General features: G+C 45.3%; 1 protein-coding gene across 10 annotated transcripts in view; it reads right to left on the reverse strand.

Annotated features, from left to right (window-relative positions):
• ATXN1 (ataxin 1) overlaps positions 1-23972 on the reverse strand; it is a 391897-nt gene that overhangs the window by 186851 nt on the left and 181074 nt on the right. For 9 of the 10 annotated variants that reach the window (XR_005065293.1, XM_037037921.1, XM_037037915.1 and 6 more), the window contains one exon: positions 11932-11992. The exons of the other annotated variant lie outside the window; for it this stretch is intronic. The gene's annotated coding sequence lies outside the window, so the exon portion shown is untranslated. The remainder of the gene's footprint in view (positions 1-11931; positions 11993-23972) is intronic. 10 annotated transcript variants of the gene reach the window in all.

Consider the following 23972-nt stretch of genomic DNA (forward strand, 5'->3'; position numbering starts at 1 on the left):
GAGCTGAGAACCTCGGTGGTCTGGAAATTCCATCTAACCTCTTTGCCTTGTAACACAACAGTCATTTATGACAAGTCCTGGCTTGCTGCAGGACTGGGGGTGACATACAGCATGGCCTTTGGGTTACTCTATTTCCATTACTCAGTTGTCTGCACGTTCCCCACTGTTGCCTTCTTCCTCCTCGGGACCACCCTAGCAACGTAGAAAGCCTGAAACTTCGCCCTGCTCGACCAGACTGTTTACTAATGTTCTCAGACGTTCAGATTGAGCAGAAGAAAGAGAAGGGAGGCCCAGGAGGGCTGGAGAAAACAGTGTTCATTCTGAGAAGAATTCACTCTGGGGAGCAAGACTGGTCCATCTCTAGCTACCTCACCGCCCCAGTGGCTGTCCCATAACCAGGGGGGCCTCCCAGGCTCCCCCTCCTTCTGCGCCTTAGCTTAGAAGGGTGAGGTCTGACCTTGCTCCCCCATCTCTCTCCTCCACAGGTCTCTGTAATCTTCCCGCAGACTCAGGGGTTTAATCGCCAGGCAGGCGCCTGAGGCAGCCAGGTGTTAGCTGGCAGCAGAACACAGGAGGGCCCCCCTGCACTGAGTCTCCCAGCCAGGGGGGTGTTATCACCCTCACAGCCAGCTCCTCAGAAGTGCTGCCACCACGCTGATACGAAAGGTTTGACCCGAGTTTTCTTACACAGGTCTCCTTAGTCAGAAAGCACCATTCGTCTGAGTTTCTGTAAATAACTCCTGCAGAAGACCCAAAGTGCCCTAATGTTTTGGACCTATGGAATTTATTAAGATCACAGTACCAGGAAATAGCTCAATGTGAAAACGGGAACACCTCAAATAACCTCTCAACTCTAAGGAAAGAAATGCATTTTTAGCCCTGGCCAGTGTGGCTCAGTTGGAGCATCTTCCCATAACCAAAGGGTTATAGGTTCGAATCCTGGTCAAGCACATCCCTAGGATGTGGGTTTGATCTTCAATGTGCATGTGTACAGGAGGCAACCAACGGATGTTTCTCCCTCTCCCTCTCTCTCTCTAAAAAACAATAAAAAAAGTCCTCCAGTAAGAATTTAAAAAAAAGAAAAGCATTTTTAATCCTCAGCTGAGGACATGCTTATTAATTTTAGAAATAGAGTTAGGGACAGAGAGAGAAGGGAGGTGGGGGAGAGAGAGAAACATCGATGTGAGAAAGAAACATCAATCAGCTGTCTACCATATGTACGCTGACTGGGATCGAACTCACAACCTTTTAGTGTCTGGGGACGACACTCCAAGTCACTGAGCCACCCCGCCAGGGCTGTGACTGCTTTTTTAAATAAAAGGAATCACTCTGTTTAGTGTTTCCTATCCATCAGGAAGCTGTACTGTAAGGACAATGTCAGCACACATAGTTTTCAAACACTAAATTAAAAAGAAAGTATTTCCAAGTTCTAAACATTTAAGAGCGCTCTTCTTAAATACAGAAACAACTGCGGAGTACAGACCCTTTTCATCTGTCAATATGTCAAAAAGCAAAGAGGAACAGAATGGGCTGGGAGAAGCACAGGGCTGCCCCCGAGACCTGCTTTCTCAACACACTCCGCCCACGGGTGTTCAGTCACCGCCGCACCTTCTGCTCGGGTGGGGAGCAAAGCCAGAGGCGGCAGCAACAGTGGAGCAGAGGTGACAACTGTGACAGGAGCACGGCTCAGACCCTCTACCCACCACCACCACCAGCACCACCGAACCAGAAACAAACAAGAAGAATTGCTTTCTAGGAATCTGTTAGTGGCTGTGGTCACGCGTCCTCCTGGCACTCAGGTTTCTTTTGACCAAATATTACAGAGCAAGATGTGGTGGAGGGGCCCTTGGGACTCACCACTGAAACGGAGGCTTTGTAAGTAAAGTGTCTGCTAGGTACCTGTTCCTTTAGTGCCAGCACATTTGAAAAGTTCAGCCAATGGCTTAGGGAAATGTCTGGGACATTCGGATTCTTCCCTATGCCAACTGAGTTAATCTCACGTAGAAATACTTCAGTTCCTGCGCTGAGAAGACATTAAATACCCAGCATCATGTTTATCTTCATTAAAGAGCCAACATCCTTTCCAACAAAATCCAGCAGGACAGAGATTAGCGTTCGTTCTAATGGAAAGTGATCAAAAGCCCGAGATGTTTTGGCGAGCTTACTCTGAAGCTTGTCCCTGCGTTCGTTTCTCTGCAAAGTACATCAAAAGAATATAGAGATCACCAGAGACTCGAACTGTTTCAAGACCCTAGTACCAGTGAGAAACTACTTGAAACTACAAAAGATGGGGAAACAAAATACTAAAGCCGTCCTCCCTGCAAAGCAGCACACGACAACCTAAAAGTAGTTGCGGATTTCTGCTCAGATACATACCCTTCCCCCACTCCGAAAAGACAGAAGCTTCTAATCGTCTTGCTGTTTCAAAGGACTCTGACTTACCAATCAGTCTAATAAGCTGTTGTGATTTAATGAGTATGAAGTGATCAGGAATGCCAAGCGTCTTCCACACCCAGCAGGGCTCTCCGCCTTGATTGGTATGAAGAAGAGTAAGGCAAGGAGAAAAAGAGAAAACATATGCTGAGCAAAGCACAGCAGCTCAATGTGAAAAATAAGTTGGAAGCTCTCTCTGAGAATCAACATGGAGAGGGGAGAGTTCACAGACAGGAAGAGCAGCTTTGAGCAAGCAGCATTCGCTGTTCAGATGCCAGCGAGGGTAAGTAGGAGGGTCAATCCACCCAGGGCAGAGTCAGAAGGGCCCTGGCCATTTGAGGGAGAGGGACATCAGAGTCCTCCCCCTCTCTCGGAGTTTCTGCACCTCTGGCCATGGCTGCCTGCTGCCCAGACCCACGGGGAAAGCAGGATATTAGGAGTTCTTTCCTCCCCTGGTGGCGTCTCTCCAGGTCCAGCCTGTATCTGGGAAGAAGCCCTCCGGGGCGATGGACCCCCAAGCCCTGGGGGCTGAGGCACTCACTGTGGTTCCCTTGGAGCCTCCGCAGCTTCTCCCATTACACGGCCCTCTGCCACTAGAGACCGACACCTATGACAAGTGACATGACTAGGCAAAGACAGTAAAAATGGGAATGCAACACATGCTTCCTGTCTCTCACCAAACATCATTCTTTCTCCTTTCTCTCAAATCCAAACTAGCTCCCTCCTGTCAGGCCAAAAAGACCAAGCAAATGGTGTGCAGAGGGCTTGAGAAGTTCAGAAAAATTGTCACCTTGCAAAAACTTGACCAACCAGCAAAACATGAGCACCCATTTCCCAGAGCCATGGGGGGGGGGGGGTGTGCGTGACGGCCACGATCGCAGGGGACCGCAGAGGGGAGGCCCTCCCTTACCGAGGGTCAGACTCAGTAACCACACATTTAATGCTCCTCTCGCCCACATTTAAACCATTTGATCTCCACTAGAGGGCCGGGATGGAGATGAAATTTCAGCCAGACGATTTTGCTGCTGGCTGAAGATCTGGTCTTAAACGTCGGGGAGGACAGGCAGGGGGAGAAAGGAACGGGTGCCAAGGTTGCGGTCGCGGCAGCGCTGCTACCCAGACGGCTCCCCTTGGTCTCAGGCTCTCCCTCCACTGCACCTGGGAAGCCTCGGCTCAGGGGGACATTGTTACTAAAATAAGCTGAAAACACACGGGCCATACACAGGACACCATCAACTGTCAACTGGGTTCAAAAAAAGTCACATATCTCTGACCCCTCCCCTCTTGTCTTTGTTCACACAGTCACTCTGTTTTGATCGACTCTTTCTTTGCAGTGTCTCCCACGTCTGTCCCTTTGCGACGCTCCCACAGCCGTGTTCCAAGTCTTATCTCCTTGTGCCTGCAGTCACTTCTTAACCAGGGGCCCCATCTCTGGGTTTTCGTTCCACCACCTCGTGGGCCATGAACACAGTTGTAAAGCTAATCTCACTGAAACACAATTGGTTATCAACTTGCTGAAAGATCCCCACTGATGACCAATCCCCCCCCTCCGCCCCTGTCTTCCCCGCTGCCCCCATTCTGGCGAGTCCCTCTCCACAGCACTGCCCTGCCCTCACTTAAATAGTGACAGGCAGAGAGCTCAGGCCCCTCCCTCTCCACCACTACCACTCCAAACCAGAAATGCACAAGCGCCATTTTCTAGGATCTGTGAGGGCTGTGATCCTGGGTTCTCCTTGCACTCACGTTTCTTTTAACCAACTATTAGTCCATAGCAAGACGTGGGTGAGAGGCCCCGGAGTCTGGTTGACACGAGTGGCATGACCCCGACTTGCCTTTCCAATGCCTTCCCCTACTTTCTCTCTATGAACCCTCCACTGTCCATGTCAATTCACACATACAACTTGCAACTTATTTTTCATGTTCAGCTACTACGCTTAGCTCAGCATATGTTTTGCTCCTGTTTGCAACTCTCTCTCCATGGACCTGGAGTGGGCACTCCCTGTTCAGCAGGACCCAGGGTATGAGACAGCAGGCAGAAGTATGAGAAAACATGATGGACCTGTGTTGGAATCAAGGCCGTATCCTGCACAGGTTAACCACTCCTTAATAGGGTTCTTAGTTTTTAAATGAGGACAGTGACTTCACCCCAATCAGAGGGAATAAGGAGAGAAAGGCAGGCTTTGTAACACATGAACTAGGAAACAAGTGACGGGGCTACAACAGGGCTGACGTCTACAAGGCTGGGGCTTCGGCATCATCTCAAATGCCAACTAACCTGGATCTTACCTGTCCACATCTTTATCATTTTTCCATTTGCCATAGCTTATCAGTGGAAGCTATGTTGGTACTTCTTGTTAATACTTTTTAAAAAGATTTTATTCATTTATCTTTAGAGGGGAAGGGAAGGAGAGAAGGAGAGAAATATCAATGTATGGTTGCCTTTCGTGAGTCCCCTGCTGGGAACTGGCCTGCAACCCAAGCATGTGCCCTGACTGGGAATCAAACCACAATGGTGTGGTTCACAGGCCCGCGCTCAATCCACTGGGCTACACCAGCCAGGGCTTATTTCTTGTTAATACTTTTAATTTTAGTAAATATTTTATTTATTTATTAATTTGAGAGAGAGAGAAGCATCAATTTGTTGTTTCACTCACTCATGCATTTCTTGGTTGATTCTTGTATGTGTTCGATCTGACCAGGGATTGAACGCACAACCTTGGCGTATTGGTATAACGCTCAAACCAACTGAGCTACCCAGCCAGGGCAATTTCAGTAAAGATTTTTTAGCTGGACTTAATTATTCCATGTTTGGGCTCTGGAGGCTGCTTGTGCACTGCTGCTATAAACACTATCAGGCATAAGTGAAAATTCATTCTTATGTTCACTCAGTCTTTCACTCCACAAATAGTGACTGAGCACTGCTGTGTACCGGATGGGAGATAAACACAGATGAAAGAGAGGGTTGGAATGACATGAACTGTAAAAAAGGCTGTACATCATGTCTAGGACATAGCAGGTGACAGGTGTCCCTTCGAAGACAAAGTTGTTGTTTTTTTCAAAGATTTTATTTTTATTTATTTTCAGGGAGAGAGGAAGGGAGGGAGAGAAACACCAATATGTGGTTGCCTCTCACATGCCTCCTACTGGGGACCTGGCTCTCAATCCAGGCATGTGCCCTCACTGGGGATCAAACAGGTAACCCTTCGGTGCGCAGGCCCATGCTCTGAGCCACACCAACCAAGGACCAAGACAAAGTTCTGAAGCATCTAATTGCTGTCACAAGTCTTCGGTTTTTCTCTTTTCCCCGTCATCATGAACAAGCCTTCTAGATGGCAGGATTGAAAAATCAAAACAGAATCAAAGCAGCCTGCACCCCAGAGGTACACTAGGAGGACAGCCCTTCCGGAGAGACCCCAGACCCTCCACGGACACTGCATGCATGGGAGGCAAACTCTGGGTTACAGCCCAGTGCGTGTCTAGGCTTGACTCTTTCCACAGCACGAGCCCACCCTACCTTGACTAACATGGCAACTTTCAGTTTCTCTCAAATTTCACTGATTGGCAATTAATCATGTGATAGTGCTCATACTTACTGCCCTTTATTTCCTTTAACTTGCTTAATTTTGCCTGTAATCATGCCTTGTCTCTCCAGCTAGGCCAGAGCCCCTCAAATACAGCAGCCGTGGCTTATTCACCAGGCTTTCCTCTTCACCCTCCCACTTACACCCCTACCTCCCTTTCCCCCCCAAGGTAGTCATGAACCTGGCACCAAGTAACTGTTTAACTCATAACTGATGATTTAATATTTTCCCATTAGGAAAGAATTCCCAAATATAATGAAAATCACTTATTTTCATTAACCAACCCCACTCTGCTGGCATGGACAGTTAGGAATTAAGTGTAATAGCTACGACAAGACTTCAGAGGTTCATCTGGGGATGAAGCTTCGGTTGTGGCCCCGGGATTCTATGGCAACCATGGGCGATCACAGGCGATCATTTCGTACTCATTTAGGTCGGTCCCAATGTCTGTGGCCCTATGTAGTGATAGAGGTCTGGGCTTCTAGGATTCTTGTTCATCCATTTGTTCACTTTACAATCATTCTCTGAGAGCAAGCAGAGAATAAGTTACGGAATCAGACAAGCTGTGAGACCACAGGCCCTTGGTTTCCCTGCCCTGTAAAAGGAGAGGTGAAAATGTATCTTGTAAGGTTCCTGTGAAAATTAGACAAGTTAATATATGTAAGATACTTAAAGTTATTTTCAGTACAGTTGACCCTTGAACAAAACAGTTTTAAGCGCACAGGGCCATTCACACACACTTTTTTCCAATAAATACTGTAAATGTATTTTTATTATTTTCTTAATGACATTTTTTCTCTAGCTTATTTGATTGTAAGAATATGGTATATAATGCATATATAACATATAAAAATATATGTCACTGGACTGTAATGTTATTGGCAAGACTTCCTGCTTATGCACAGTAGGCTATTAACAGTTAAATTTTTGAGGAGTCAAAAGTTAATGTGCAAGTTTTCAACTGAATGGGGGAGTCAGCGCCCCTAACCCTGAATTGTTCAGGAGTCAACTGTAGTAAGATGCAGCAGTACCTGGCACGTTGTGAGTCCTTAAATGCTGTTATCGGTTAACTGAGCAGCTACTACAGGGCAGAGAGAAGAAAAACCAGGATGGAAAAGAGGCTGCCCAGTTCTTAAGGAGTGTACATTCTAGTAAGAATTATATGGTAATGAAGAAGTGAACTGAAGTGTTACAGAGCCACAGACCAAAACAGAGAGAGCGAATACACAAATGAACATACAACAGATGCAAACAGGCACACACAGAGATGCACACACACATGTGTGCACATCAACTGGCAACTGGTGACTTACAAACAAGAACTGCTCTTCACCTTGGAAGACGGGAGACCGGGAAAAATAGCGGAACTGAGTCTCACAAATATGAATAGGTGCTTGCCAGGCAAGATGGTACTGGGACACCCAGGAAATTAAGGGGTGTGCGAAGAGGCAGAAAACAATACTTACTCACTTATTCATTCAGTGAATGTTTATCAAACGCCTTCTATGTGCTTGGCACAGTTTTAAGTACCAGGATACAGCAGTAAATGAGACGGACAAGGATGTTGCTTTCACCGAGCTAGTATTTTAATGGAGGAGACTAACAATAAACCAGTGAACAAATATATGAAGCAAGGAGCTAGGAATAAACACTGTGGGTAGATGGCTAAAGTGAGATGAGGGGTAGACTGCCTGACTAAAGTGTAGAGAGTGAGAGATGTGAGCAGAGCCGGCGGGGAACTCCATTTGCCACCCTGTTTTCTCTACAGAGGATGTTCCCTAAACTCTCCCAGCCTCTTATTCCCTCCACTTTTCTTTCCCAAGAATGTGCAGTGAGGATGGGGCTGGGAGCTAAAGCTGGCGTGGTGGTCCATGCCTCTCCCTGGGTAATGTTACCTCCACTGGGTACAGTTAACTTAGCACTGGGCACAGTTAGACTTTTGAGCACAGGAATGGGGAGGTGGAGGTGAATTTTGGTGTCTTTCTCCTTTCTTCACACACACACAGTGACCTATACTCAAAGACAAAATGTTCCTGAAGGTGAACTGTGACCAGGCCCAGACGGGGGGATATGGAGGTAGAAGCCCATTTTGGCTCTCAGCCCAAGACAAAATTTCTAATTCATGAACTATTACCAATCAAAAAAGTTAATTTTGGCCTCCATCTGCCTTATTACACTTGTCTAACTTCTCAGTTGCTTTCGAACTTGGGAAGGGAGGAGAACTCTTAAGATAAAAGTTTTTATACAATAAAAGCCTTCCTTCTCCCAACAGACACCTCAAAACTAAATTAGGAACCACTATCCAAATCTTTCAAACCTGTCACCTTAATGAAAACTCCTTCACATCTCTTACTGAATAGCTCCAAAGACACTGCTCAGTATTTGACTGAAAAGTCTGGCCCAAACAGTCTAATAAGGCGAATTCATCAGAAGTAGTGAACACGGTAGGGCTGGGCTGGGGAAAAGAGTGATTTCCATGACAGCGTAAAAACACAGACTCCACAGTTCATAGCTGGTAGCCACAAAGAGGAAGATGGGGAAATGTGAAGCCTTGAGATATTTTCACCTTGTGATTTCATATCTACTGAATACGTGTTTTTAAAAACCACACTAGAATAAAGAATTTTTTAATTTCTCTTTTTCTCTGAAGAACTTAAAAACAATTTCAATATATTTACTTGCTTGCTCTACAACGTCCTTACAAGATAGGACGGGACTACACAGTTTTCATGCAGAAATACTGATGGCATGGTTACTATCTACAGGGCTCAGTTCTGAGTGTCACAGAAATTTAAAAAAAAAAGATGAAGAATAAGACTGATAGTTCCTGAATCTGAAGGCCTCATCTTCTACCTAGAAAGATTGCTCAGGCTCCCAAAACGTAAGTATCAAAAAAGGAAATCCAAGATAAGTGTCAAGTAGATGGCAAAGATTTTTCAAAATGCTTCAGGAGTTGAGGGGGGGGGGAAGCCTCTGTTGAAATCAGGAGTGGTTACCTGGAGGGTCTCACAGGTGAGAAAAATGTTAAAACCCCAGCTATGCACGCTGGAGCAACCGCACCCAGGACCTGCACCTTGGGCAGAAGCTCCCAGGAGACTCAGTGCGTGCTGTGCCCTTCTACAGCCCTGCCATGCCCGGCACTGGTAGGTGTCCCCTGAATCTGCGGAGCACGTTTAGTGGGTGCTCTGTTTTCCCAGACTGCTCACTGCTCCGGTTCGCTGCCCACATTCCAGCCAGGAGCAGCTGACCGCACTGGACAGGAAATGCTGAACCCACTGCGCTCTCTCACAGAGCAGCTCCACTGCAGGGAGGGTGAAAAGCACAGACTCTCCACCTACTGTCGCTCCCTAAGGCAGAGAGGTTCTGCCAGCCCTGCCGGCACACTCAGGGGCCTGCAGAATTTTACTACAGACATTGACTTCTCCCTCACCCAGTCCCAAGCTCCAGAGAGAAAGGAGGCATGTGTTAACAGCAGGGATAGATGGTAACAATTACCAACTCCACATGCTCTACAGGAGGGAAAGTCAGGCCAGGATAAAGTAAAAATAAACGGGGGTGTCAGGGCTGCACTTGTCCTGCCCAGGATACGCTGGCTGCCACAGTCATTGTATTTTTTCTGGCTGCATAGACATGTTGCTATGGAACCAATACATGCCACTGCTACTTGGCCTCCAGCAAATAAAATCTCAGCACTGGCAAGAGCATTTCCCTAGGTTTCCCTTAAAGGGATACCATTGATGGTGAGCACAGTGCAAGCTTGGCTAAGAACAACAGCAGCATTGTCTCAGGGTCCAGCCCTGCTGCACAGCATGAGACGGAGCCCAGCCCCTCCTGCTTGACAAGGTGTCCATGCATGTGGCATGTGGATTTGCGTGGTACAAACCCAAAGTGCGGGACCAGCCTCCTCGCAGCTGCTTTTTAAGTAAGAAACTCATGGCTTCAGTTTGTACTGAGTCCCCCTGCCAGCCTCCGCCACTGGTAGAAGCAAAAAGCTTGTCATATTTTGGGTAGTAATTTGATGGCTACTGATTGCCAATGTCAAATGGCTTGTGACCCCCGCAGAGCCACAAGTGGCCTGCATCAGCTCAGGTGGTCTTATTTTATCACTGTACCACTTCTTAGCTCAGACCCCTTTCTACCAGTTCATTCTTTACTGAAAGAACGGTACAAGTAGGCATGAAATCTGGCACTTCCCCACTTTCTGAAGGTCCTTAGTTGTCCTCTATTTTAGTCTTATTAGCCTCTTGATGCCACAGAGACCCTTAGCCACCTCCCTCCCCCTTCCCCGAGAGCAGCAGATCCCAACGACCCATGCCCTACTGCACTGTGCTCTGGGCATACACCTTTGGGCTTTTTAGGGTAAGATGAGGAAATGGGAACCCTTCGGTTCACACTTCTAATGAATGTACACTCATGCATACCAAGCACATGGGGACAGGAAAGGTCTGTATCAGAGTCACACATCAGTGAATCAGCAGCCCATATTCTCAATTCCGCTCAGGACATTGGTAGAAAGCAGACCATCTCTGTACCATAATAGGCAGACACATTAGGTTCCTTAAAAACAACTGCACTTAGGGCTGAGAAGAAGCCTCTACGCATTAAGGTAAAATGATTACGTTGATGAGCAGGGTGAAATAGTAGACATGGGCTCTCAGTACTACACTTGAGCCAACGCCTAGTGGGATGAAATGTTTTGGAAACAAGCGCACTTAGCTCACCAGCGTCAGTAATGGCCGTCCAGAGCCAGACCTAGCCCAGGAATCTATGACAGAACCACAGGCAAGTCCCCCATCCGGGATCCCAGTGGGGAACTGAGTCCTCACACTTCTCTCCATCACACCACACAACTGAATGCTCAGGTTAAAATGGTATAGCTTTTTGTTTTTTTAAATAAAGAAATGTTCCCCTGAAAGTCTCTACGATGACAGGCCAGGGTCACACTATGCTGTAAGAAACCTGCGGAGCATCATCCTGCAGGTGCAGAAAGTCCGAGTGGGGGCTGCAGGGCAGCCGCTGGCCGGGGCACAGCTGCAGCACAGTCTCTAGCGGCAACACCGATTCAGCCCCGCGTCTCCCCACATCATGCAGCATTGCAAATGCAGTGGTTTGGGAAAGGCACAGAGGAACATGTGCCCTCTCAGAGGAGGTCCATCACAGAAATACTCTGGGACTGTCCCGTCCACTGCCTCTCTTGGTATTGGTAGTAGCTTAGTGTGGTTTCTAGAAAGTTAAACAGCTAAACTGGGACACTCCCAACACTTGCCTTGGAGGGATGTTACCGTTAGTTTATCGGTATTACCTCAGGTCCAGCCACCTGTAACTCTGTATCCACAGAAGGAACTGGGATTCGAAAGACAGTTCTGTGGAGAGGCCTGAGGGGACCCGAGACCACTCAGCTGGGAGTCAAATGCCTCTCCCATGACCCCAGCTCCGCTGCGGTCTAAGAAGCCCTCAGGCCAGGGCCGTGAAGCACTCGGGGCTTCGGCCAGATGGACTCTCAGGTCCCATCTAGCGCTGTCTCTGTCGGGCATTCCTGAAAGGGCGGCGTGCCATGTGGACAAAACCAATGGTTTCCCCTTGCCCGTGGCCGTGTGTCTGTGCAACAGTCACTGAAAAAAAAGAAGCTTCCTCTGTCATCCTCCTGCAAGCTGTTCAAGGTAGCAGCAGTGATGGCAGCCACTCACAAGAGGCAACAAGTGTGAGTAGCAAAGAGAAACAGCAGAAAAATACGAGGGGGAAGCCACCGCCTCGGAAGGGAGGAAGAGGTGTGACGAGTAGAAGAACATCTTGGTTCCAAAGGGAAGAAAACTTCTAGACAATATGTGCTGTCAGGCATTTTTTCTTAGAGCACAGCAGTAACTGGATAAGATTTTGACGAGTGTAAAAATACACGAAGAGTCAAAGGATCACTCACCCGTCGAAGACAGCGGGCTGGTTTCTCTGCACCCGGAAAACGAACTAATTTCTTTGGAAAACTGGAAGAGAAAAAGATTTGCACAACATTAAGTCCATTCTGTAACCCAGCACAGGCATGTAGGCCTAGAGGGTGGAGAAATCCTAGCCCCTGGCACTTTGGCATTGACTAGGTGCACAGTGAATGTCTGAGGAATAGTGGGTGTATACTGATATAGCTGACTGCATGAATTCTTTAAAAAGAGCTTTGAACAATTAATATCCAGAAAGCAACCCCATGCGTGATTCCTCTATCACAAGAGATGCAAGCTTTAGGAAGAAGGAACATAAACCGTGGTACTTGAGAAATGTGTTTTTAGGTGGATATTTTAAAATGCCACGTCCACATCCCCACCATGCGGCTAAGTGGAGATGTATCAATACGGAGCCAGAGTGCCCGTGACTGCACTTGCCCTTTCCCAGACGGTGGACCCACCAGTCCACGCATCCCCCACTGAGGGCAGTGACCCCAAGGGATCCTCTAATTGGGCTCAGATGGGAATGCGGACTTGGCAGCCAGGCGCTGGGGGCCACGTATCAGGCCGACCGAGTAATCCCATGAGGAAGCCACGGTGCCTGAGATAAAGTGTGGGAAAGAACTGAGATGATGCACAGGCTGGAAGAGGAAGCCTGAAAGACAAAGGGAGATAAGGGAGTGACAGCAGCAGACTGTGTAATCTGGATCACATAAGGAACCAAGTCCAAGATCCAAGTTTAAAAACATTTGCAGACAGTGTCTAAAAGATGCCTTTGCAGGTTTGGGGGGGGGGGGGTGGCGGAGATGTGAGGCAAAGCTACGCTGGTTCCTGAGACAGGCAATTTTCACATGATCCCAAAGCATTTGGGAGTAAGTCTAGGAGCCATATGAAGGCCACTGCTCTTCCTCCCTTTTGCTAGAAGGAAGAGCGGTCTGGCCACTAGGGCAGTATGGGAGTCTTCTCCTCAGCATGTGTGCTGGCAGCAGATTCTCAGCCCCAGCTTCTCAGAACCTGAAAGGCATGCCTCACAGTCCCAGAGAGAAGGCAGCACTGTATTGTCAGACTGCACCAGGGGAGGCGGGGGCTACTGACATGACGAGATTCTGCCTCTTGAGAAGTTTATACTCTAATTGAAAACACGACAGGGAAACAACGCAAGCAGTGAAAGACAGTACACGCTGGTAAAACCCCTGAGCGCCTTCTTTTTAAAGCAACACTTTACAATCCACTCACATACATTAACCTTTGCATCCTACAGGCAGACAAGATGTCTACCAGAAGCATCGCGAAGGCCACAACACTGATTTCAGAGTCAGACCTGACTCGGAACCGCAGCTCCACCACACAACAGCTGTGGGATTCAAGTTGCCTAAACTCTCGGCACCCTCCCCTCATTGGCATCATGGTAACAAAAGTACCCACTTCATACGATGTCTCGAGTTCCTAGCGCAGTGCTTGCTTGGCACACAGACGAGACTCAAAAAGAAAAAGCTTTAATGCCATGTGGTACAACATGTCTACATATCTGTGATACTAGAGAAGGCGCGCACGGGAGAGATTTTCATAATTCATAACCTACCAAAATGTCAGTACTTGTATTCTTCCCCTGTCCTCCCCCAAATCAGTTAAGAAAAATGAGAACAAAGTAAAGCTGTTTACTACAAACAGTTAGATAATGTACATAGGGGAGAAACCACCCAAATAATAGAAATCAGCAGAAGTCCCATTAATAATTACTCTGAACACTTTGGTATATATGCTCAAGCACACACAGTTTATTAGACATGTACTTAAATAAGTAAAATTACCTGCACATACATACTATTTATTCACGATACACTATGATAGTCTTCGCATCATTTTGCAGTCCAAAAACATTTCATTCAATATAGCGTCAACCTCTTTGAATACCAATACACCCATCTCCGTGCCAATTTTTAAGGGCATGCAAGAGCACTGCGCTGGAAGGAGCAAACACTGAATATGTATTTGTTGGATTTACAGAATCTACCGAAGCGTCCCACATTTATGAGAAAAGACTACATGTGAGGTAGCATGTGGTTCTTTTTCTACATTTTTGTCAAGATTGCAAAGGCAGATTGTATAAATAAGACGTGTTAACAACAGAGATTGTTTTGGTTCAAATGGGAGTAGCTTAGAAGAATACTAACTAGCACTTATACATAGCAAATATCACAAGTGATAGTACTCAGTGAGTTTCCAATATATTAAGAGGAGACAAAATGTTAAAGGCTAGGGCTAACGATGGACAGAGATGCAGATGCCCATTTCAAGTGGGAGACCCCAAGACTGACTTAGGGAAGTGTCCCCATCTTCAGTCTGACCACAGAGCATTTACTCAATGATACAGAGAAAGTTCAACTAAAAACTATAAATTCCTGAGTGACCTTAAAATCATAATCACATTGTATGAACTTCAAAACCTTCAAAAAACAGACTTTACCATATTTAGAAGATATCAAGAGTCGGAATGTGTGTGTGATGTTAATATTTCTAATCTAATTTCCTTCTCAAAGAGAACAGTTGCTTTGGTGTAACATCCGTGGCCGTCGGCTTGAGCTGCATGGCTCAGCCTGGTACTCCGCTGAGAAAACTGTACTCTACCTACAGATGTGACTGACTGGCAACACTCAGAAAATACCGCTGTTGGGAGAAGGCTGGGAGAGGGAATATATCCTCACAGTCAGCAAAGAGTGTGGAGCTAATTCCTCCCCCAGTTATGAATGTCACTAACCCTTTCTAAATCCTGCCAACCCTGCTTCTACAAGCAGGCAGGTAGGGGCAGGGAGGGGGGGTGTTGGGGGCACAGGGCAGGGATGGGCAGAAAGCAACAAAGAAATGCCAAATCAGGCACCAGCTAGAATATCCTGGAGAGGCTCAAAGTGGAGAAACAAAGTAGAGAAATACAGCTAGACTTCTGAAACCAGAATCCACAATGAATGAACAGCTGAGATATCCTTTTCACGTGCTACCTCCCAACTGAAGTTCTCTATAAGTTCACCCCTTGTCCAGTTTACACAATTTTCAGGGGAAGTGACAATTTTTGGTGGGGTTCATGCTCTTATAAGCAGCTTCTATTATTCTATTTATCATGTGAAACAGAACTGGCATTAGGAGATAAGACGACAGGCTGTAAATTCTAGCATCAGGTGGAATCAGAGAAAGCATCTCTTTGGCAACTCCACTTCACATGGGACATGGGCTGAACTGTTCTTAATGGATCTCTTTTGATGGTACAACTCAGGAGCTAATGAGAGGTTCCTGGATCTAAAACAAACTTCTTATAGGAACAGTTTTTGATTGCTTAATCTCTCTTGTGGTCACCACTTCTCCACAAGACAACCAGATGGTGAAGCTGTGTTGTATGCTATGTAGCATCTCTGTTACACAGTCAAAGCTAAATGACACACACTGTTCAATTTGCTTCCAAAGGGACCTTCGCATCCTGTGATGGTCTGGGCCATCCTGGGATGGCCCAGAACACATTATGCATCACAGGCCTTGCTGTCAAACACTGTGGGTTGGATTCTAATGTCCCCATCCAATTATGTGCCTCTGGTAAATATGACGTACCCAGAAAAACTGTGCTGATATTACCTATTCCACATTTACAATATATTTTTGAACTATAGACTTTGGAAAAATTTGTCTTGCCGTTGTACAGTATCATCCTGAGTAAGCACCGAATAGAATTCCTTAATATTAACTACTACCACTTATGAATGGCTGTTTTGTGCCAAGTTTTTATTTATTAGCTCTGATCCTCACAAAAACCTCTGTAAAACAGATTCTATTAGCCCATTGTACAGATGACAAAAACAAGGTTCAAGACAAGTCACCTAGCCAAGGTCACATACCCAAAAAGTAACAAAGCAAGAATTCAAAACTAGGTTTGGCTCAGTTTCACGGCTAAAGAGAAAAGAGATAATCACAGCAAGGTACATGTGGGTTTTCGGAGGAAAATTACAATATGTAGGGGTCTGTCGAACACAAAAAATAAGCACTTGCTTCCTCTCAATAATCAGATACTAGTTTTTTGGGTTATGTTTCAGGAGCAGCAAGCGAGGATGCTAGGATGAAGTTTTCCATGGCACTCAGCAGCAAGTAGCGCTTCAGCCGTCCGTCAGGTGCCAGGCAAGCGTTCGTCAGGCAGAACAGCAGGACCGACGTGCTGACAGCCGCAGGGACACAGAGTGGAGCCTTGGCAAGTCGGTCTAACAGCTACTCTTCATCATTCTGATGATGGGCCACAAGCATGCAATCAACAGCGTAGAGACGATCTCAAACGATCTCCATCAGCATTTTACTTAGTTTTCATAGCGTGGCAGATGAACACATTCTCATCTGACCTAAACGCAACGTTAATGACTCAAACACAAAGAATGTGCAGGGGCAATAATGGCACAAGAGACTGGCTTTGCTGGAGGCCACTGGTTGTAAGGGACGCATTTTAGTTCATCAACTTTTCCATTTATTAGGTCAGAATACATAAATAATATTTATGCATTTGACAAATTTATCCAGAGTCTAATTCAATGTGAAGATTTAAGGAAGTTTGCAAATTCCCCAGACTTAATACTAAATGTTGTACAATTCCCTACAGGGAGCAATTTTCAAATTCCATTACAAATTTCTGTGGGTTGCATCGCCCCCACTAAACTGTGGCCCAGCTCTCAGAGATTAAATTTGTATCATTTATCTCTGCATTCCTAAAGCCTATCCCAGTGCCTGGCATATACAGTAGACATGCAAAATTTGCAGAAGGGAATAAATTCGAACTGGATCGTCGATGAGAAGGCATGCTTATTACTAAGTGCTTGAATGACCCCAAGTGGTTCTCAGAAGTCACTCATACTTCACAGGGCAGTATCTGAACTTGCCCAGGAAGCGAAGTGATGGTTGTTAAATACGCACCATGAAACTCAGTAGAGATTTGCCCTTAGGGAGTAAAAACATATAAACAGAACAATAAGGAAAGACTGCCCTCATGTCAACCGAAGAAAATCATTCGCGAATGACTCTCACCAGACTGTTTTTACACTGAAGTCTGCAACTGAAGCGGGGAATGGTATTCTGGGAGTGGTTTCCAAGGAAAGTAATTCAAATCACTACAGGTTGGAGAACCAGATCTGGGGGAAAATACTCATCATTAGAAAGAAAAAGAAAAGAGGTCACCTCTCCTTCGCAAAAAGTAAAGAGAAAAGGCTACAAAGTGTTTAATATATTGGCACTCTTACAACCAATGCCTATCACTTTGCTAATTCAGTTCAGTTCAGGCAGTAACAGTCTACGGAACAGGACAAGAACTCCACTTCTTCTTTAGATAAATATTATACCTAGCAAAACATCACACCGCACCCAGTTCATCCATGGCTGGGATCTCATTTGGATTACACCCATGACTGCCCTACCAGTCTATGGAAGGAAACACCTTCAGGTAGATGAGGCTCATAGTTTTTGAGTGCCTGGGTGTCTGTGTTTGTGGGGGCATATTTTGTGTGTGTGTGTGTAAGACGTCCAATGGTATCAAAGGGCATTGTATACAATATTTGAAAGTCCAGGTTTAATATTCTTGAATTGCCAAACACACCATATAGACTCCTCAAAGACAGTGTCTATATGTACCTTAACAATTCTTATAGCAGTGAGCATGTTTATAGTATGAATGGTCAAAAGTACATGAACAGAAGGCAGAGAAAAATCATCTAACCAACAGTATTTCAAAATTCCAAAATTGGCAACGACTGTCTTAGCAAAGCTGCACCTCTGACTTGGAGGGGGGGTGGGGAGCGAGGCAGATGCTATTTTGAGAGTGAAGGCAGAAAGCCTTCTGTGCCCTGCTCTTTAGGGCCACCACGTCCCTGCAGTATGACTCTTCCCTCTGCAGCTAAAGATCAGAGCTCCTTCACCAAAGTTCAGTGTAAGTGGGAAATATCACAGAGGGAAGGACAGACTAGATACCATGACTTTAGAAAGTGCTGCCTGTGTTAGAACCATTTGTCACATCTGGCAGTGGCACTGGTGATCTGGATGCAAAACCTAGTGCCCCGATCAAATAACAAAGGCCTGTAGAACATGAATCGGGACACAAAGTTGGAAGTTCAGTATATGCTTAAAAGCCACAATATCTTATATCTACGTGGGCTTTTTAAAGTTTTCAAAGGGCTCAAGGATAGTGTGAACAGTCAGCCAGCCAGCAATCAACACCACTATATTATAATTTTTCAAATGGTATCTCTTAAATGTCTAAAATAGCCAGGCGCTGGCAAATTTTTTCAGTAAAGGGCCAGAGAGCAAATATTTTAGGCGTTTTGACTCAGCTCTGCCACTGCAGCACAAAGGCAGCTGTGGCCACACTACACATATGCACATGGCCATGTGTGACTAAAACTTCACTTACCAAACAGGTGAGGGGGGATACAGGTCAACATCCATGCCTGTCAACCTTTGGTCTAGAATGTCATTACACAGTTGAACAATGTGAGTTTGAACTGCATGCGTCCACTCAGGGGCAGATTTTTTTTCAATAAATATGCGCAGTACTATAAATGCATTTTCCTTATGATTCCCTTAATACATTTTCTTTTCTCTAGCTTATTTATTGTAAGAACACAGTACATAATATATATAACATACAAAGTCTGTGCTAATTGACTGCGTATGTTACTGGTTACGCTTCTGGTCAACATAGGCTGTTAGTAGTTGCATTGTCAGGAAGTCAGAAGTTACAGGCAGGCTTTCAGCTGGGCAGGAACCAGCACTCCGGACCCCTGACAGCTTAAGGGCCGGCTGTACTGGGGAATTTTAAGGCACAATCTCCACTTCCTACTTTCCCCCTATATTTTCACTTAGTAAAAAATTAGATGACGACATCACACAGTATCCAAAAGCAGTGAATGGCTTATTTCTGCAACATCCATCCACCACAGTGAACTTCCTTTCCATCAAGCAGGAAAGGCAAATCTTTCAATGCCGGGTGGAGTGTTCCAGAGCGGCAAGTCCCTGTGCACCCATCTCTGCGTCACAGTGTGAAAGGCTGCCCCACAGAACCCCAGGCAAATGCTCAGCAGCCTCTCGAAGCGGTGCATTACCTAGGCCAGCAAGAAGACCTCCGTGCAACACAAACTCACCACCTGATTAAACAGGGGCACAGGACTGGACGTGGTATTTCTCCACAGACATACAAATGGCCAACGTGCACAAGGAAAAAATGCTGAATGTCACTAATCATTAGGGAATTGCAAACCAAAACCACACCCCTTAAGATGGTTATTATAAACAACCACCACCATAATAAAGCAAATTTAAAAAAGAAAAGAACAGCAAATAACAGGAGTTAGCCAGACTGTGGAGACAATGCAGCACTGTGCACTGTTGCTGTGACCACAAAACAATACAGCTACTAGGAAACAGTATGGCGGTCCCTCAAAAGGCTAAATATAGAACCACCACATGATCTAGCAATTCCACTTCGAGGTATATAGCTCAAAGAATTGAAAGTAGCGACTTGAACGGGCACTTACAGACCCATATTCATAGCGCATTATTAGCAACTAGAAGGTGGAAGCAACCCAAGTGCAAATAAACAAAACATGATATATACACACAATGGACTATTGTTCAGCCATTAAAAGGAAGGTAATTCTGACACAGGCTACAACACGAGTGAAGACATTATCCTGAGTGAAATATCCCAGTCACAAAAGAACAAATACTGTATGACTCCACTAGTAAGAGTTGCCAAAGGCACAGAGACAGAAAGTTGCACGGTGGTCTCCAGGGGCTGAGGGAAGGGGAAATAGAAAGTTATTGTTTAATATGTACGAAGTTTCAGTTTGAAAGATGAAAAGCATTTTGGAGATGGAGAGTGGTGATGATTATACAACAATACGAATGTACTTAATGTCAGTGAACTGTATACACTTAAAATAGCAAATTTTGTGTTACATACATTTACCACAATTAAACAAGAAGAAAAAGAGACCTGTGATTACTAAAGGGAGCTGTTAAGGTGATCTGCTTGGAGCAGGATGTTCCAAGAAGGTCCAAGCCATTCATGCTTGAGAGGGCTGGTCCGTGGGAGACAGCTGGGGAGCTGCAACGTGGCTTCAGGGTTCCAGACAACCAGCTAAAATTTGAGCCTCCACAACTAGCAATCTTTCAGACTAAAGAGAATATGAGCACTCCTGTGATTACCTGGCCAGAATGCGTCACACTCCTTTCCAAGCGCTACAACCTCAGAGATTCAGTTCAACAGTGGATCAAGAGTACAGTCAGTGACAGGCAGGAAGAGTGGTCAGGGAAGCTCACCATTCCGAGGGGGACACAGGGAAGAACTCAGAACAACAGTGAAAACCCAGAACCTGGGTAACCGAAGTCCCATTCTCACTCTGACCCTGCTTTCCTTGTTCACACATAGGGCCACTTTCAGTTGACTCTCTTGAAACATAACTCTTCTGAATCTAATTCTACATAACACTTAATACCAAGTATCATGCACAAGAGGTGACCTCATGAAAACTGTCCTTATTCGCATCGCACTATTCCATGGATTACTCAGGTATCAACCTTACAAAAGCCAAGCTATTATAGGGCTTCATTACCTACTACAATCAGAATGATGCTGAATCATGGTTTCTCAAGTAAAGAAAAATGACACCATTTTTCCCATATTCTTTTTTTAAAAATCCTTACCCAAGAATATGTTTATTGCTTTTAGAGGCAGAGGAAAGGGGCGGGGTTGGGGGGGGAGAGATTGATTGGTTGCCTCCTATACACATCGCAACCAAGGATCAAACCCATAACCTAGGTATGTGTCATGATCCGGAATTGAACCTGCAACCTTTTGGTGTACAAGACAACGCCGATGCTCCAACCCAGCCACTTGGCCATGGCTCCTGTATTCTTGATACAAAAGAGAAAGATACCTTCAGGCGAACCCAACCATAGCAGAGGACAGAAGGCCTATGGCCATGCTGCTTGTGGCACTAATAACCACCATTGGGAGATGACAGGTCTCACCCTGTACAAGCAAGGTAGAAGGCTACGTCACACATTTGCAACTGACTTAGAACCAAACATCCTACTCATCTACAATATTTTCGGCTGTCAGAGTTTTAAACAAAAAGGAGTAAAATGCAATTTTCATTCATACATCTCATTGTAACCACTGTTTTACAGTTTTCATCAGAAAATTCAAAGCATTAAAGGACTGTATATGAAAAAAAAAGTGCAAAAGGGAAAAATAAATTCAGAGAGTCAGGGTACATACCAGATTTTTTTAAAATACTTTATTTATTTATTTTCAGAAAGAGGGGAAGGGAAGGAGAGAGGGAGAGAAATATCAATGTGTGGTTGCCTCTCGTGTGTCCCCCACTGGGAACTGTCCTGCAACGCAGGCATGTGCCCTGACTGGGAATCGAACCGTGATCCTCTGCTTCACAGGCCCGCGCTCAATCCACTGAGCTACACCAGCCAGGGCTTTTTTTTTTCCATACCAGATTTTTATAGATAGCTAGTTTCTCCATGATGGGCGAGGCTGTGTCCTGAAATCCTAATTAGAAGGGGTAAGCCATAGAGATATATAGGAACCACACCTATAATTTAACTTTGACAAAATTATGTAATTTTTCCTTGCAAAGTTATGTATGCAAGGAAATGTTCAATAGCCAGTTGGAGGGAAGAGGGGAGCACTGATTGGTAGCATTTGCAGATTTCCATAGTGTAAACATTCCCACCACGGCTGATTTCAATCTACCAACATGTTCGCAAAATTCCTGAAAAGTTAACAATTGGCTCAGGAGAGCCTATGCAAGCTGGCAGAAGACCATTTTCCTTACCCCACCAAGATCAATAGACCCAGTTTCACATTTAAAATAAACCCAAAAAGCTAAAGTCCTTCATTAATTTCAGGCCTCTTCTTATCTACTAAAAGGCATCTGTTCACACTTCCACACCTTTACTTCTATTCTCCTTATCTAAAATACACCTAGCTCGAATCCAATCTTACATAAGCAGCTTTCTCCAGATGCACTTAGATTGCTCTGTCCTTTCTTTGTCCCGATTTCTACAGCACTGGACTCTAGGGCTGGCTGCCATGAGGGAAAGTCCTCACAGCTCCAACCACAGCACCGAGTTTCACCTGAGCTGAGCTCACCAAATCCGCTGACTTGGCCGGCTGGGCTGACTTCTGTCCAGTCAGCTCCAGAGAGCCAGACTCATCAGCTAGGGTCAGGGCGGTGATGGACGAGGACGTGCAGTGTGGAGGTGCAGTACCACACATGCCTCACTTCTACCAAAGGGAGGGGGAGAACTAATATTTGTTGAGCATAACATTTCGGTAAGCCCTGGTGCCCAAACCCTGGGCATTCCCCCCAATAAAAGGAAGCGAGGCTCCTCCGAGAAACAGCTGATGCTGAGATTGGGGCGGGGGATAGTCAAGACGAGCCTGAAGGAAGTGCTCAAAACAAAACAAAACAAGAACGTGATGGAGGCATATCGAAGGAGAACAGGAGGCAATATTTCTGATATCCTAAAAGAGTAGCCAATAGCCCAAACTGGAACAATCTGAGAAACAAAATAAGAAATATAGTAATGGATTATAACCTGAAGTATACAATAAATATCCATGAGTTCACACTGATAGAAAGAAGAAATGGCTGAATAAACAAATAAATGGAGAAAAGAGATAACTCTTCTGTCAGAATTCTGAGTAATTCATGTAGATACAGGACCCTCAATGATGCAGAACACGGCTCGCCCCTCCTTAGCTGGGGTTTCCTCCAAAGAGGGCCTATGGGGCTGGAGGGGTGGCGTGTGTGTGAGAGGGGCCACTTCACGGTGGAGAAACTTTACAAACACTATCTCGGTCAGGCAATCAAGGTCAGCACCAACAGTGATAAGTCCTATTGAGAGCAGGTATCTTTGATATATATCACATGATAAAAGTGGCAATTTACCAATCTCAAGGAGTACTAATCAAGCATCTTATAGCACGTCCCTCAACTGGGGTTTTCCGAATCATAACAAAAACATAGGGAAACCCCCAACTGAGGGACATTCCACGAGATGGCTGAAGAGCACTCCTCAGAATTGTTAAGGTCCTCAAAACGAACTGTCCCATTCTAGAGGGGCGTAAACCACATACGTGATGTGGTTTCCTGGGTGAAATCCTGGAGCAGAAAATGGACATTAGGTAAACACTAAGGAAATCTAAGTGAAGTAGGGACTTCAGTTAATAACAACAATAAAATTCTGCTGGGTACTCTATTAAGTGACTTACACATATTATTTTGCTTAATCCCCTCCACCCTAACGCTGAAAAACGGTTCCATTCCCATGTTACAGAGGAGATAGTAACGATAGAACTATTCTGCTCAAGATAACGGAGTGAGTAGCTGGTTAAATTCAAGTTGAATGTGCTAAGAGCTTTAGAAATTTTAACTCATCAATCCTCACAGCGACTCCATAAAGCAAGTGGCGCTATTACTACTTCCTTTACAGGGGAGGAAACTGAAGCACAGGGAGGCACGCAGGGTTGCTGAGCTCATTAATGATAGTGCTGCAGAGCTGGTGAAATAACTGATAACAGTAATACTAATAAACACAATAGAGCGCTTGCAATGTGTCAGTCAATTAGTTTACAGATATTAACTCCCTTAGTCCTCCCAACAATCCAGTGAAATAGGTTCCATTATCCCCATTGGACAGACAGGAACACTAAGGCACAAGGAGGTTAAATAAGGTGGGTATATGGGTATCAACTATACAACTCTTTCAGCTTGTGTGTTGTTTTAATTTTTCTACAATAAAATGTTGGGGGAAAGTCTCTTGTGAACAACTCTGCACAGTCATCATAAAAATGTTTCTCAGGAATTGTGTATCTGACCCAAGTATATATGTATTGATTACTTTTTGGCAATTCATTTTTTTAAAAAGTTTCTTGATTCTTCCTTTTAGACTCTTTCACAGAAAACCTCCTCTCAGGAGTCAAAGACAGCACTTT

The sequence above is a fragment of the Sturnira hondurensis genome, unplaced genomic scaffold (assembly GCF_014824575.4).
Source record: "Sturnira hondurensis isolate 20B ecotype Veracruz unplaced genomic scaffold, ASM1482457v3 Scaffold0023817, whole genome shotgun sequence".
In the NCBI taxonomy this organism is placed as follows: Eukaryota; Metazoa; Chordata; class Mammalia; order Chiroptera; family Phyllostomidae; genus Sturnira; species Sturnira hondurensis.